Source organism: Cygnus olor, chromosome Z (assembly GCF_009769625.2).
Source record: "Cygnus olor isolate bCygOlo1 chromosome Z, bCygOlo1.pri.v2, whole genome shotgun sequence".
NCBI lineage: Eukaryota > Metazoa > Chordata > Aves > Anseriformes > Anatidae > Cygnus > Cygnus olor.
This window is the reverse complement of record NC_049198.1, coordinates 48790177-48803235: the sequence shown is the minus strand read 5'-3', so window position 1 is coordinate 48803235 and position 13059 is coordinate 48790177. Positions and strand designations below refer to the sequence as shown.

General features: G+C 44.8%; 1 protein-coding gene across 1 annotated transcript in view; it reads left to right on the top strand.

Annotated features, from left to right (window-relative positions):
- Nucleotides 1–10620: 10620 nt before the first annotated feature.
- The window catches only part of MEGF10 (multiple EGF like domains 10), a 104296-nt gene continuing 101857 nt past the window's right edge, over nt 10621–13059 (top strand). Inside the window, exon 1 of the mRNA XM_040541406.1 lies at nt 10621–10718. The gene's annotated coding sequence lies outside the window, so the exon portion shown is untranslated. The remainder of the gene's footprint in view (nt 10719–13059) is intronic.

The window sequence follows — 13059 nt, the reverse complement described above, 5'->3', positions numbered from 1 at the left end:
ACCTGCAGCTCCACCCGGACTGTCACAAGCCCATGGGGCCGGATGGGATCCACCCGAGGGTGCTGAGGGAGCCAGTGGATGTGGTTGCTGAGCCGCTTTCCAGCGTCTCTCAGTAGTCATGGTCATCCGCAGAAGTCCCAGATGACTTGAGGCTTGCTAATGTGACGCCCATCTCTAAGAAGGGTCGTAAGGAGGACCTGGGAACTACAGGCCTGTCAGCCTGACCTCGGTGCTAGGAAAGGTGATGGAACAGGTCATCTTGAAGACAATCACACAGCATGTGCAAAACAACCAGAGAATCAGGCCCAGTCAGCATGGGATCCTGAAAGTCAAGTCCTGCCTGAACAAACTCACCTCCTTTTATGACCGGGTGACCTGCCTAGCGGATGAGGGAAAGGCTGTTGACATAGTCTACCTAGATTTCAGCAAAGCCTTTGATATGGTTTCCCACAGTATTCTAGTGGAGAAGCTGGCAGCCCATGGCTTGGACAGGTACACTCTTTGCTGGGTTAAAAACTGGCTTGACGTCTGGGCCCAGCGAGTGGTGGTGAATGGAGTGAGATCCAGCTGGAGACTGGTCACCTGTGGTGTTCCCCAGGGGTCCGTGTTGGGGCCCATCCTCTTTAATATCTTTATTGATGATTTGGATGAGGGAATTGAGTGCTCCCTCAGTAAGTTTGCAGATGACACCAAGTTGGGGGAAAGCGTCGATCTGCCGAGGGGTAGGAAGGCCCTGCAGAGGGACCTGGACAGGTTGGATGGATGGGCAGAGGCCAGTGGGATGAGGTTCGGCACAGCTAAGCGCCAGGTCCTGCACTTCAGCCAACAAGGCTATGCAACACTACAGGCTTGGGACAGAGTGGCTGGAAAGCTGTGCGGAGGAAAAGGATCTGGGGGTGTTGATCGACGCTCACCTGAACATGAGCCGGCAGTGTGCCCAGGTGGCCAAGAAGGCCAACGGCATCCTGGCTTGTATCAGGAATAGTGTAGCCTATAGTGTAGGTGATCGTCCCCCTGTACTCTGCTCTGGTGAGGCATCACTTCAAGTACTGTGTTCAGCTTTGGACCTCTCAGGTACAAGAAAGACATCGAGGCCCTGGAGCATGTCCAGAGTAGGGCTACGAAGCTGGTGAAGGGTCTGGAACACAAGTCCTATGAGTTGCGGCTGAGGGAACTGGGGTTGTTTAATCTGGAGAAGAGGAGGCTCAGGGGAGACCTCATTGCTCTCTACAGCTACCTGAAAGGAAGGTGTGGGGAGCTGGGTGTCTGCCTTTTCTCACAGGTAACTAGTAATAGGACTAGAGGGAATGGCCAGGGGAGTTTCAGGGTGGAAATTAGGAGACATATCTTCTCCTGTAGAGTAGTCAGGCCTTGGATTGGGTTACCCAGGAAAGTTGTGGAGTCACTGTCCCTGGAGGTGTTTACGGACAGGTGGATGTGGTACAGAGACATGATTTGTTGGGTGATATTGGTGGTAGAGGCATGGTTGTACCAGATGATCTAGAGGTGGTCTTTTCCAACCTTAATGATTCTACGATTTTCAGCCCTGCATGTGGTGAGGAACAGCCCCAGTCACGAGGAGATGCTGGGGGCCACCCACATGAAAATCAACTTGGCAGAAAATGACTTGGAGGTCCTGCTAGACACAAAGTTGAACATGAACCGGCAATGTGCTCTTGCTGCTAAGAATGCTAATGGTATTTTTGGCTGTATGAGGCAAAGTATCGCCAGTAGATCAAGAGAGGTGATTCTTCTATTCAGAATTGATGAGGCCACACCTGGAGTATTGTTTTCAGTTCTGGACCTCCCAGTACAAGAGAGACCTGACCAAACTGGAAAGAGTCCAAGGTAAGGCCACCAAGATGATGAAGGGACTGGAGTGTTCCTCCTGTAAGGAAAGGCTGATACAGCAGGGACTTTTTACCCCAGAGAAGAGGAAGTTCAGAGAAGGTCTTATCAATGCACTTGACCTTAAAGCAAACTCTACTGAACTTTTGGACCTTATAGATTGTGATTTCTGTAATTCCACAAGCAACACCAGTTATTAAATGAAGGACACAATAGGTTTACTTCCAACAATGGGTATAAACATGTGGTAAAGCATATCTGATTGATTACGTCAGTGATTGTGTGCTATTCATGGCTTTATTGCTACAAGAGACATTACTAGCTTGGTTGCATAAGCTGGAAATAGCTTCCTTCTATTGCCTTGACTGTTCCACACATCAGAAATTGGTCTACAGTCTAGCATAGAGACATAAAAAAATCAGTGACATTAAAAGATGCTCCTCTTCTGAAAATGAATACATATCTTTTAACATCTTATGTGGGAACACTGAACTTGAATTAAACTGAACTCATACTTTTGCATTAAAAAGATTTCAGAGACTAGATAACCAATCAGCCTGAAGTTTTGGCAATTCTCCTTCCTCCCTCCCACTCCCTTCCCCCATCTGCCCCTTCTCCGCATCCTCCCCCCCCCCCCCCCCCCCAACCTTGCATTATAAATAGTTTTTGTACAAGTATAAGCATTGGTACAAAACTCTTTTGGGGTAGATTGTAGCTCTGTTGCCCTGCAACAGAAGTGTACTTCACTAATGTGAATGCTTTGGAACAGTAGCATCATTTAGAAAATAGAAAGTTTATTGTACATAGATATTCTTTAAATATGCTGTTTAGATTTTTAAGTGGAAATATGTGATTTTGGTCTGAGACAAATAAAAGGAACAGAAACATTAAATATTTTTTGCTAAAGATAAAAGAACACCTGTAGCATTGTTAACTGAGGTGACGCTTAGCTGTTAGATGACCTGTTCAGATTATTCTTTCTATCACTGCGTACCACTTAGAGGAGATAAATGCAATATCATATTGAAATATATATCTTTGTTGTCTGTGCTAGGCTTGACCATATTCTGGAGCAGTATGAAGAAACTCCTTTCTGGTTTCTGCCACCAGCCTCTGTGCATTACTCTGAGCTGTTGTAAACTAGCAGAAAATTTGTATTGTATTGTGTGATCTGAACTGCTCATTTATCTTCTTCCAGGAAGTCAATAGCAGAGAGACAGTGAGAAGATATGGGGGGCACACTTGTGCAGAGCATTCCATGGGGAAGGGGAGGGGGAGGGCAAAGTAGAAGTCTCCTTGACTGGTGTCACCTCTGATTGGAGTATAGTACCCACCTTGGGCATTACCATTTCTGTGTACTGGAATGTTACAGAGCAAAATCTTATCTTAAAAAAGAAAATGTATTGCTATTGCGTTGCTGGAGTGTTTTTTAAACAGAATGTATCTCTATCTCTGTCAGTAAGCCTGAAGATGCTGTTACAGCTGCTCTTTTTACCAGTGAGTAAACTCTGAGATTTACTGAGAAGCACACAAGGCAATGCATTTCATTCTGAGGTTTCAGAGCAAAAAAAAACAAAACTAATTCCAAGTTTCAGTGGTGGTGTGGGGCTGTGTGTGGGGAAGTATATTTGTAGCAGTGTAGAGGTCTTATGTGGTATTAGCAAATAGGGAATCAGGATTCAAGGCATTCACACTCATTAGAGATGTTAAGATTGGAGAAAGCCTAGGCTGCAATGACCACACCCTGGTTGAGTTTGTGATCTCGAGGGATGTGGACCTGGCTAAGAGCAAAGTCAGGACCCTGAACTTCAGAAGAGCCAACTTCCAGCTGTTCAAGGAATTAGTGGATGAGATCCCATGGGACACGTTCCTTAGGGACAGAGGGTCTGATCAGAGCTGGCAATTCTTTAAGGATATTTTCTTTGGAGTGTAAGAGATCTCTATTCCCGTATGTAATAAATCAAGCAGGGAAGGTAGAAAACCGGCGTAGTTGAATAAGGATCTGCTGGTCAAACTTAGGCAAAAGAAGGAAAGTCGCAGATGGTGGAAACAAGGCCATTGTGCCCTGGGAAGAATATAAAAATGCTATCTTGATGTGCAGGGATTGGATCAGAAAAGCTGAGGCACTGACAGAAATAAACTTGGCAAGGGATGCAAAGAATAACAAGAAGGGGTTCTACAGGTACATTGGCCACAAAAGAAAGACTAGGGAGAGTGTAGTGCCTCTGACAAATGAAGACAGAGAATATGTCTGATGACATGCATCCCAGGGTCCTGAGGGAACTGGCTGATATAGTTGCCAAGCCTCCCTCCATCCTATTTGAAAGGTCTGGGCAGTCAGGTGAAGTTCCTGTTGACGGGAAAAAGGGAAACATCATTCTCATTTTTAAAAAGGGTAGAAAAGAAGACAAGGGGAACTACAGACCAGTGAGACTCAACTCTGTGCCTGGCAAGATCATGGAACAAATCCTCCTGGAGGCAATGTTAAGGCACATGCAGGACAAGGAGGACAGCCAGCATGGCTTCACCAAGGGTAAATCATGCCTGACCAATCTGGTGGTCTTCTACGATGGAGTCACTGCATCAGTCAACAAGGGAAGAGTGACTGATGTCATCTACCTGGACTTCTATAAGGTCTTCAACATGGTCCCACATGACATTCTGATCTCCAAATTGGAGAAAGACGGAATTGAAGAGTGGACTATTTGGTGGATAAGGGATTGACTCGATGGCCGCACCCAGAGGGTAGTGGTCGATTGTTCTATGTCCAGGTGGAGACCAGTAACAAGCAGTGTCCCTCAGCGGTCTGTCTTGGGCCTGTTTCTTTTCAGTATCTTCATCAATGACATAGACGATGGGATTGAGCACACCCTCAGCAAATTTGCAAAAGACACCAAGCTGAGTGGTGCGGTTGATACCAAAGAAGGAAGAGATGCTATACAAAAGAACCTGGACAGGCTGGAGAAGTTGGCCCAAGTGAACTGCATGAGGTTCAACAAGGCCAAGTGCAAGGTGCTGCACATGGATCATGGTAATGCCAGACAAGAGCACAGACTGGGAGAAGAACTCATTGAGAGCAGCCCTGTGGAGAAGGACTTGGGGGTTCTGGTGGATGAAACGCTCGACATGAGCCAGCAGTGCGTGCTTGCAGCCCAGAAGGCCAACTGCATCCTGGGCTGTATCAAAACAGGTGTGACCAGCAGGTCGAGGAAGGTCCCCCTCTGCTCTGTCCTTGTGAGGCCCCACCTGGAGTGCTGTGGACATGTTTGGGGCCCCCAGCACAAGAAGGACATTGGTCTGATAGAGTGAGTCCAGAGGAGGACTACAAAGATTATCAGAGGGCTGGAGCACCTCTCCTATGAAGAAAGGCTGAGAGAGGTGGGGATGTTCAGCCTGGAGAAGTGAAGGCTCCAGGGAGACCTCATTGCAGCCTTTCAATACTTAAAGAGGTCTTATAAAAAAGACGGAGATGGACTGTTTACTTGTGTAGATAATGATAGGACAAGAGGGAATGGTCTTAAACTAAAAGAGGGAAGATTTAGACTAGACACTAGGAGGAAATTCTTCACTGTAAAGGTGGTGAGGCACTGGCACAAGTTGCCCAGAGAAGCTGTGGATGCCCCATCCCTGAGGTGTTCAAGGCCAGGTTGGATGGGGCCTTGGCCAACATGATCTAGTGGGTGGCATCCCTGCCTATGGCAGGGGGCTTGGAGTCAGATGATCTTTAAGGTCCCTTCCAACCCAAGCCATTCTATGATTCTATGATTCATATATGGTCTGTTTTAAGCTCTATCAGTCAGCCAGTCTGAGCCTCTGTTTACTAATGTATGTGAGATATATAAGAATCTCATGATTCTCTGAATTAATGCTTGCAAGAAGCTGAGAGTTTTTTGATAAGTAGTGTTATAAAAGAGTGAAGAAATATTTTTAAGAACTCTACTTAAGTTACTTCTGTTTGTCATTTTATTGGCAGTAGGATAAGCAGTCCTGGATTTTCCTACTACATTACCTTAAATAACACAAGCATGGCAACACTATTATTTTTCTAAGGAGGATCATTGCAATGTGAACATAATTTTTCTGTATATAGAAAACACCTCCAAAAAGCCAATACTGTAAGTTATATCTTATTTCAGCTTATTTTGTTTTGATGGGATGATTGTACAAGACTGCTTGTGCCTGCTGTACATGTTTTGTTGGGCTTGGAATGTTAAGTAGTTGTCTGCTGGCAGTACTATATATTTATTTTTTTTTTACCTGACAGTGTCCTTGGGTGTAGCCAAGGTGACCAATGTAAAATGAATAAAATCTGGTTTTGAAGTTAAACATAGAATGTCTATTATTTCTTACACAGCAGAAAACTTAGGAATTCCAACAATGAATGTCTTTATTTTTTGCCTGTCTTCAAATAGTAGACAGTTCCATTATTACACTTAAGTTTTTGACATTTTTTATCTTACAGATTCATTTGAAAGCCTGTAATGATACATCCCCAAGTCTACAACAAAAAGAAATGGAGAGCTTTGTTAAAAGAAAGAATTGTTGATTAGAATATTATGTTAAAAAATCATCATTGATTTTTAAACTGTTCCATTCTATTTCAATGTCACATGCCACAGAAGGATTACCTCTGCTACTTGTGCCCAGAAATAGGCCCACAATACTATACAATACAATACAATGCTGTAAAATGATAAGGAATTGTAAAAAAATATTGTTTGTCTTGAAATGCAGCATGGATTTAAAGTCCCTGACAATTCAAAAAACATTCTTGCATGTTCTCTTCTGTATATTTTTTCTTACTCCTTTCTCCTTCCTTGTTCAACTTATTGCTTTGCCTTTTATCCTTGCTGTCTTTCTATTTTTCCACACTCATTTCCTTTCTTTCTTTACTTTTGTTCTCTTGTTTTCCCATCACCATTCCCCACAGCCTTTTACATTCAAGTTTATGGCCAGCTGATGATCATTTCAACTTTTACTTCTGAAGGCCAAAGCACAAATAGAAGGAGACAGACTGATCTCAGTGACCCCCTTCTTTCACTTTTTCTCTTGACTGTTTTTAGTTTCTAACAAAGTAACACTTCCCCTATCACGAAAAAACAGAGTATAAATGAACCACTCAGGGAATGCAGCAGCATTACTCTGCTTTCCTGGGCCATTGAGGTTACGGGATGAGAAAACCACTTTGGACTGGGAGTCACACCATTTCTCTTCTTTGTACCTCATTTTCTGAGAAAGAATACGTCAACTTGAAATCACGACAGTGTGAAATTATAGACACAATCTGGACTGTGATTGCAGGTTTTGTGTTCTAATGAAACATGTTGCTGTGTTGCTGTTGAGTTTGTCAACTTATTTATTTCCACGTGCAATTATTTTCAGACAAATAATTTTGGTTGATAAATTATTGGTGATAAATAGAAGTGGTCCCAGTCTAGAAAATATTGGGTAGGTGTATTTGTAGATAACACTTCTTGTGCTGTATTTATACATGCATATTTTATGCCTACGTAATTCTTTTTCTCAGTACACAGTGTTCAGCACCTTTCCTCTTCTGGATCTGTACTCTTCCTGTTGCTGCTTTACTACTACCCAGTGTCTCTTAGGCATGTTGTGTTACATTATGAGTGTGCTCAAAGGCTTTGAGATATTGGTATGGCCAATGACGATCCCCCTGTGATTTCTAATTGCTATCTAGAATCCAGATGTTCCACAAAATAATTTAAAAGTTTTTCATACTAAAAAAAAAAAAAAAAAAAAAAAGGAAAAATAAAAAAAAAAGAATAACAGACACCATCATACAATTTATTTTTTCTGGGCAGTCAAAGAGTGAGAATGGCTATTTTCAAGAGGTACATCTGTGGAGAAATAATAACACTTACATAGAAATTAATGTGGACCACATATGGACACTCCACCTGGAATGTTTTGAAACTAAGCCTTGTTGGTTGAATTGAAGGGCATTACTGACACCAGGAGACTGTAGACATGAGAAGTTTCATTCTTTGTCCTTTAATCCTCAGAATTATTAATACTGTTTAGCTCTCATTAACAACGGGCATTTTTATCATCCAGCAGTATTCAAGATATACAGCTTTCTTCTACAACTCAGAACAGGAATTACATCTTCATTGCTTCTACAGAGAAAGACTGCAGCTCACCATGAGCTTCTGGCTGGCAATCTGGATGCACTGCCTAGAACATCCCCAAGCACGCAGCATTGAGTGGCTTTCATCTCACACCACCTATCACTGTCTGAAAGCTAAACATCCTATCTAGGTCGTGTTTAGTCAGCAGTGATAGACAAACACCTTTAGAGGCCAATTCACCACATCCCAAGAGTAGTGTCTTACCACAGCTAAGCTGAATTTCCCTTTGCAATGATGACTAGCTTAACCTGATGTTTAACTTTCAGCGATGACTGTATTTTCTTATAATGTTTGATCTTCTACAGGTACATAATTTTTAGAGCAACACATGAACTGTCAAATGAGTTTGAGCATATTCCCTGAACAGTGTTACAAACTTTGTCTGATTAAGGAGGTCAGATTAGGATGGTTGAAATGAAAACACGATATTTTTTTACACTTGCAATTACTGAGAATAATATTCCAAATAACCATAAAACAGTGTAGGCTTTAAGACTAAGAAGTGCAAACTAGCTTCTAAAGCAAATAATGCTGTCTCTGTCCCTGATCTGTATATGTCACAGACCTCTAAACTGGACACTGATTCTTAACCTGATAGTAAGATGTAGACTGTCTGAAGATTTCAGTTGGAAGCGATACAAAGAAAGAGGGAGAGAGAGAGAGAGGGAGGAACTTCTCAAAGAAGATGCAGTTTTCCAGTACAAGATCTCTGCATCACTTGTTGCTAAGTTTGTTCATTTTCAACTTGGTATGTGCATTTCCATGACAACTGTGATAAAGAGGAAGTTGTCTTCAAATGGGCACTTAGGGCCATATTCTTACAGCACAGTTCTTTCTGCAACTTCCCTTAAAGAAAATGATACAACTCACAGAAGAATGTGGTTCTCACTGTAAAAAGGGATGAGGAATATAAAGCACTTTTCTCACTATTTCATGTGCATATGCATACGTTATATTTGAACAAATGATTACGAGAAACAGCGAAGATGTCCTCCAATTTATAAGAGATGTCAAGGAGTAGCACAGCACTGGCATAACTTTGTTTGAAGTGTTGACTAGGATCTGAGAATGAATATATAAGAATATCCCTTTCTGACACCAAAAGTGGAGGAGCAGTGATTTGCAACTCAATTACAAATTTACCATTATTTGGAATGACTGTTGTGTTTTAAAACACCACTAAGTCTTTAGACACACATATTGAGAACAAACTGATACATTCTCCCGTGAAGGGCAATGAAGGTAAATTTAAGCAACAATCTCAGAAAAGAGAATAGTGATCTTTTTCACTTTGGTGGACAAGCTCCTTTTGCAGACAAATCCCAGTTTGTTCTGGATTGCCTTAAAAAGTCTAATCAGGATTTTTAATCTGTTTCAACTTGGAAATAAACTTTTTTATTTTTATTTTATAATATTTGCCATCTTTTTTTTTAATTATTTTTTTTAATCACTTAGACTTGAGATCTGAGCATCTTCTAGTGGGGGGTGTCCCCATGGCAGGTGGGTTGGCATTAGGTGATCTTCAACCCTTCAAACCATTCTGAGATCCTGTGAAAACTGCCCTTAGTTCTAACAGGGTTAGACACAGGTAATAGGAGTGCACGTAACAAGAGCGTTCGGGTCATCGATTTTCCCTTTTCTTTTTAATTTTGATCCCTGCGAGCTGAGGTGGAATCAGACCCGCGGACCTTCACCTGCCGGGTCTCCAGGCGCCCGCAGAGCCGCTGCAGCTCCACGCTGTGCCCAAGGGAGGGCGGAGGCGACCCGTCCCGGCAGGTGTCACTGCTCCCCGCCGCACCCAGCAGAGGTCCTCGGGCTGAAACCCACCCGCTCTGCCGGGAAGCCTGCGATGCTGCCGTGGCACAGCTTCCCCGTGCGGGAACAGCAGAGCCCGGACCTCCAGCCGCGCTCAGTTTGCCCTGAGCAAAGGGTTTCCCCTTGCAACAGCCAATTTGGCAAGTTGCCTACCGTCCTGGGTATTTATGGTTGCTTTTTTGTATTTAAAGCGTATCAACCAACGCTGCAGAAGCTGTGTTAAGAGGAGTTTTAGGGGATAGGATTGCGTTTGTCAGTCCTTCTGGGGCTCTCTTCTGCAAGAAGACACAGGCAGTGCTTGCTTAGCTTCGCGAAACATTTTCCTTCCACGTCCGATTCACCCGAAACGTGTGGGAAACAACCCCAAACCTCTCCCCACTTAATTTCGCGTGAATATACGGCAGCGGAAAAACCGTGATGTCCTTCCCCACCCGAGCGGTGTCGAGGCGGGGGACACGGGACGTCTGTCTGTCCGGGGAGGGCTTCGCCCCTCGAGCACTAAAATCCACCCAGCTTTACCAAACAGCCTCCCCGGGTAATTTTCACGCCGCCCGAAAGGGACTGCACGGGGATTATTTGGGGAGGTGGTGGGGGTTTGGCAGCACCCCTAGCCGCGGGGGGCACCACCATCCCCTACAGCGGCTGAGTGCCCGTCTGTCCGTCCGTCCGACGGGGCGGTGGGGCCGGGGGGCGGGGGGGTGGGGTGGGGTGGGGAGCGCTGGGCCGGGCCGGCGTTGGGGCGGGCGGAGGGAGGGAGAGAAGGAGGGAGAGAAGGAGGGAGAGAAGGAGGGAGGGAAGGAGGGGCAGCGCCTCGCCGGCCCCGCCGCACACACCGACCGCCCCTCGCCCGGTTCAGCGGCGGCGGGGACCCGGCGGCGGCAGCCAGCGCCCGGTCGGACGGGCCAGGTGGGCACAGGGGGGCTGCGGGACGGAAGGGTGCGGAGGGGGGCTGAGGGGTCCTGCGGTGACCACCGGTGTCCCCCTCGTCCTTGCGGAGCAGCTGGTAGCGTCCCCGTGAGCACCTCGCCCCGCGCCGCCGAAATTTTTGGGGGTCCGGCTCGTAGCGGGGCTCCGGGTCTGGGGGTGTCGCTGCTGTCCCCCGAGCCCACGCTGCGGGGTAGGAGACAGCGAGAAGCTCACCCCCCTCCGCCGGCTTCGGGCGCGCTGGTTTGAGCGGTTTTATATATTTTTTTAAAGGTCATCATCGTTGTCGTGGAAAGCTTTCGGCAGTCCTGAACAGAGACTGGAAGTAGGGCGTACAGGGAGGGAGAGGGATGTTTGTGTGCGTATGTAAATAAGCATGACCTGCACATGGAAATGCACATCTGCCTAATAGCTTGACTTCGTTCCAGCGAACGTCTTTCTTCACAGGCTGCCTAGAAAAATTCGCACCTGTGTGGTATACTGTACATATTCTGTTTTGGCTGCAGTCGCAGAACTGTAAATATTTCCTAATTTTTGTTTCGGCCAAGAAGGAGGCTCAAACTGGAAATGTAGGTACAAATCAGTTAGGATAAATGAAACACCCCAAAACAGCTGCTTTTCCTAGAATGAGCTGGGAATGCCATTTTATTTGTAATCTTATGAATTACTTAAGTCTTGCAATCTCTGAGTGTTTTCATGTAGTCAAAGCAGATGTGCAATTCCAGTATCTCTAAATGAGCTCTGAAGTTTTCCTTGGGTACCCAACTTTTGATTAGACAGAGAGTTTAAAACCTCAACTTGTAATATGCCATCACTACTGAAGGTGTCTGATGTACTTTTCTCAGGTTTGTAACTGAGACTTGGCAGCAGCAGATTAACATAATGACTATATGTAGGAAAAATGTTTTTATCCACTGGCTTGGAAGGAGAAAAAAAAAAAGGTCTGGAGAGGGACATTTTTTTCCCAGCAGATAAGCTACAGACCCATGTGGAAAACTCTTAGATGCTTTGACTGACCAGCATGCCTGTCGTGAGACTGAAACTGAAAGCTGGCTTCAGGCTTCAGCTTCCCTGTCGACACCCCTAAATGACATTTGTGCCCAATAATACAATAACGAGAGGAAAGCATACATAATTAGCTATGTGTGTCCTTTTTGAAGTGAAGGAGGGGCATGCAACTCTGGAGACAGAATTTAGGGAAAAACAGGCTGGGTGGGCAAATTATCTCTATTGGTTGCTACTCTTTGGACCTACAAATAAAATGGTGTTAGAAAGCCTGTTTTTGTCTTCTATCTCCATTTCCATAGGAGTTGGACTTGAGGACCCTTATGGGTCCCTTCCAACTCAGGATATTCTGTGATTCCCCGATCTTGAGTCAGAAATGCCAGCTGAGCAGGTGTGGTCTGGACTTTTTAATAAGCTGGACAAACAGTGTAATTTAGGTCCAAGTTCCTAGTTGTTCATACAACTCATGTGGCTGCACAGCTTCAGAACATCAGACTTAATCTAGTAAAATGTATTTCACTTTTCTTACAAAGGCAACTGCAATCACCATGTGCCGTTGTCATACAATCAAATTTAAATGCAGATCACTCCCACAAGAGGTAGATCAGTTGCATCATGCTAACATTGATTGTTAACAATGCTTTGGAGACAGCACGACTTGGCATTTGAGTTCTTTGGGTGCTGAATTTGTTAGTGTTACAGATGAAAGAAATCTCTGGTGGAAGCTGAGCAGCTCCCAGGATTGGCAGTGAATTTTCTGTTTCTTCCTTACTAGTTCAAATCGTATCTTGAAAAAAAAAAATCACAACTGCTGGCTGCTCAGTGACCTATGGGAAGTGGGTTGGTTGTGTCTATTTAATTTTCCTGGAAATCACCTATCATTCTTGCACTGTTCTTCAGGGCAGGACTGTGTATGCCAGTTTCAACCCTCCATAGGCAGCACCAGTAGACAGAAACTGTGCTGCCTTTGCCTCTGTGATGTGATTTTTCACGCCCTTTGTATACCCTTAATTTTGCTGTTTAGCTGCTGTAGCTGAAATATGCATAGCTAATGCCTACACTTCAAACACGACTGTAAGCATGGACTTGTGTCCTCAGGTGGCGGGTGTCCAGGGAGGGCAGAAGGTGGAGGAGGAAGGAGCCCAGGGGTGACAGTTCTGGCCTTGTGAGTGGTCCATTGGTGGCTTTCATAACCATGTTTTCCACAAAAGGAAGTTCTACTAAATGGGGGTGTACACCCAGGGAAGCAAAGGCACTTTAACAAAAGCAGTTAGCTCAGCTGTGCAAAGAGCACAGGAACCACACATTAACATACTTA